This window comes from Colobus angolensis, unplaced genomic scaffold, assembly GCF_000951035.1.
Source record: "Colobus angolensis palliatus isolate OR3802 unplaced genomic scaffold, Cang.pa_1.0 Scaffold596, whole genome shotgun sequence".
Lineage (NCBI taxonomy): Eukaryota > Metazoa > Chordata > Mammalia > Primates > Cercopithecidae > Colobus > Colobus angolensis.
In genome coordinates this window covers 810,595-813,742 of record NW_012119554.1, presented here as the reverse complement: position 1 = coordinate 813,742, position 3,148 = coordinate 810,595, and the positions used below count along the sequence as shown (strand labels likewise).

The following is a 3,148-nucleotide window of genomic DNA, read 5'->3' as shown; positions in this document are numbered from 1 at the left end:
GAGTAGCTGGATTACAGGCACCCACCATCATTCCTGGCTAATTTTTGTATTTTTGAAGAGATGCGGTTTCACCATGTTGGCATGGTTGGTCTTGAACACCTGACCTCAGGTGATCCACACAACTTTTCCTCCCAAAGTGCTGGGGTTATAGGCATGAGCTACCTCGCCCGGCCTTGAATGAATTAATTCTTGACTTCCACCCTATCCCTAACACTGTCAATTTCATGATTCATGAATTTAGTATGGGTATCTGATATGAATGGATATCTGACACAATCCATTAATCTGAAGAGAGCCAAAAACACAATCAGGATTAACTGGGTGGAGCTTCAGAAATCCAATCAGATATCACTTGTTGATTGGAAGCTAGCAGTGGATAAGTGGAGAGGCATGGGTGGGAGTTGTGATTAGAAAGGTTAATAAAAGCTTCTGAAGACCCAGAGGAGAGACCCAAAGTCTTCAAGCCTGGAGTTACTGCTTGGTTCTTCCTGAGGTCTGAGCACCCTGCAAGCTCAGTCCACATCTGGTAAGTCCCTAATTTCTGTAAGGACACTCCCATCTGACCTACAGTCAGCCTGTCTGGGATGGTGACAGTGCAGCCCAAGATGGCACAGAGCCCAAGATGGCACAGAGCCCAAGATGGCACAGCCCAAGATGGCACAGAGTTATATCCGGTTTTTTTTTTTTTATATGAACAATTTGAAGGTTTGAATTTTTCCCTCTAAATGCAGTTTTGTCTTTATTTCAAAAAATTGGATTGTGCTTTGGTTTATGTCATTTCATAATTCTTGATGGGAGCAGTGACTCATGCCTGTAACCCCAATACTCTGGGAGGCCAAAGTGGGAAGATCATTTGAGCCCAGGGGTTTGAGACCAACCTGGGAAACATGGCAAAAATGCATCTCTACCAAATATTCTTCTTTTGGGGGGGGGAGGATGGAGTCTTACTCTGTTGCCAAGGCTGGAGTGCAGTGGCATGATCTCGACTCACTGCAACCTCCGCCTCTCAGGCTCAAGCAATTCTCATGCCTCAGTCTCCTGAGTAGCTGATATTACATCCATTTGTCACCATGCTTGGCTAATTTTTGTATTTTTAGTAGAGGTGGGGTTTTACCATGCTGGCCAGTTTGGTCTTGAATTCCTGACCTCAAGTGATACACCTGCCTTGGCCGCCCAAACTGGTGGAATTACAGCCGTGAGTCAATGGTGGTCGGCTTCTACAAAAAAAAAAAAAATTTTACATTAGCCAGGCATGGTGGCATGCATCTGTATTCCCAGTTATTTGGGTGGCTGAGGTGGGAGAATCGCTTGAGCCCAGAAGATTGAGGTTGCAGTAAGCCATGCTCACACCACTGCTGTACTCCAGCCTAGGCAACAGAGTAAGATCCTGTCAAAAAAAAAAAAAAAAAAAAATCTTAACCAAAGAAGATCTTTGACCTTAATTTTAAACAAATCACATCTTCATTATAACTCTTCCACCTGAATGGAGACATGGGTGTGGGGGTGCCTGCTTGTAATACCAGCTATGTGGAAGGCTGAAGCATGAGAATCGCTTGAACCTGGAAGTTGGAGGTTACAGTGAGCCAAGATTGTGCAACTGCACTCCAGCCTGGGCATCAGCTCCCCCTACTCCAACAAATATTAAATTATACCACCCAGGTGATCATTGGATACATGAAGATTTCTACTGTGTTTTCTTAGGAACTGTCATGTCTGTCTTTGTAAAACTGTTTTAACTCTGAAATATTTTGATAAATTTGATGTGGCCAAGGTCCCTCAACAAAAATGCTTTCAAGTTTTTTTTTTCTGTCTAACGTCAGGAAGAGATTCAACACTTCCCTATCTCACACTCAGGACTATGAAGGACACGTATTAGTAAAACTCCAAGTTTGTGGAGTGAATCAGTGAATGAGTCCTGGACTTTCACCTTATCCCTAAATCTTTCACTTCAGTGGATGAATATCTAATTCAATCCGTTAACCTAGAAGAAAGCCAGAAATCCAACGAGGAGTAACTGAGTGGGGCTTAAGAAGTCTAATCAAACGTATTCTCTCTCGCTCTCTCTTTGTGTGTGTGTGTGTGTGTGTGTGTGTGTGAATCTACCCTATTTCCCAGGCTGGAGTGCAATGGTATAATGTCAGCTCACTGCAACCTCTGCCTCCTGGGTTCAAGTGATCCTCCTGCCTCAGCCTCCCTAATAGTAGTAGCTTGGACTACAGGCACACATCACTGCACCAGGCTAATATTTGTAATTTTAGTAGAGGTAGGGTTTTACCATGTTGGTCAGCTGGTCTCGAACTCCTGACCTCAGATGATCCACCTTCCTTGGCCTCTGAAAGTGCCGGGATTACAGGTGTGAGTCACCACGCATAGCCAAAGTATTTCATTTTTAATATGTGTAAAAGGTTTGTATTAGAAACATCTGTCTTGTGAATGACGCATAACACTGTCAAATAGCTTTCAAAGCTTCTCACTGAAATTTTCAATAACGAAGCTGGAGTGGAGGCTCACACCTGTAGACCCAGCACTTTGGGAGACCAAGGTGGGTGGATTGTTTCAGTCTAGGAGTTCAAGACCAGCCTGGACAACATAGTGAAACCCACTCTCTTTACAAAAAGTCAAAAAAATAAAAGATTAGCTGGTCATGGTGATGCATGTCTGTGGTCCCAGCTACTTGGGAGGCTGAGGTGGAAGAATCCTTTGAGCCTGGGAGGTCAAAGCTGCACTGAGCGGAGATCGCACCACTGCACTCCAGGCTCCGTGACAGAGCAAGATGTTGTCAGAAAGAAAGAGAGAGAGAGAGAGAAAGAGACAGAGACAGAGAGAGAGAGAAAGAAGGGAGGGAGGAATGGAGAGAAGGAAGGAAGGAAGGAAGAAAGGAAGGAAGGAAGGAAGGAGGGAGGGAGGGAGGGATGGAGGGAAGAAAGAGAGAGAGAGAGAAAGAAAGAAAGGAAGGAAGGAAGGAAGAGAAAGAAAGAAAGAAAGGAAGGAAGGAAGGAAGGAAGGAAGAAAGAAAGAAAGAAAGAAAGAAAGAAAGGAAGGAAGGAAGGAAGGAAGGAAGGAAGGAAGAAAGAAAGAAAGAAAGAAAGAAAGAAAGAAAGAAAGAAAGAAAGAAAGAAAGAAAGAAAGAAAGAAAGAAAGAAAGAAA

General features: G+C 43.8%; 1 protein-coding gene across 1 annotated transcript in view; it reads left to right on the top strand.

The window, feature by feature from the left end:
- The first annotated feature begins 482 nt into the window (after nucleotides 1-482).
- Nucleotides 483-3,148, top strand: part of LOC105526537 (PRAME family member 5-like) — an 8,108-nt gene continuing 5,442 nt past the window's right edge. Inside the window, exon 1 of the mRNA XM_011962556.1 lies at nucleotides 483-526. The gene's annotated coding sequence lies outside the window, so the exon portion shown is untranslated. The remainder of the gene's footprint in view (nucleotides 527-3,148) is intronic.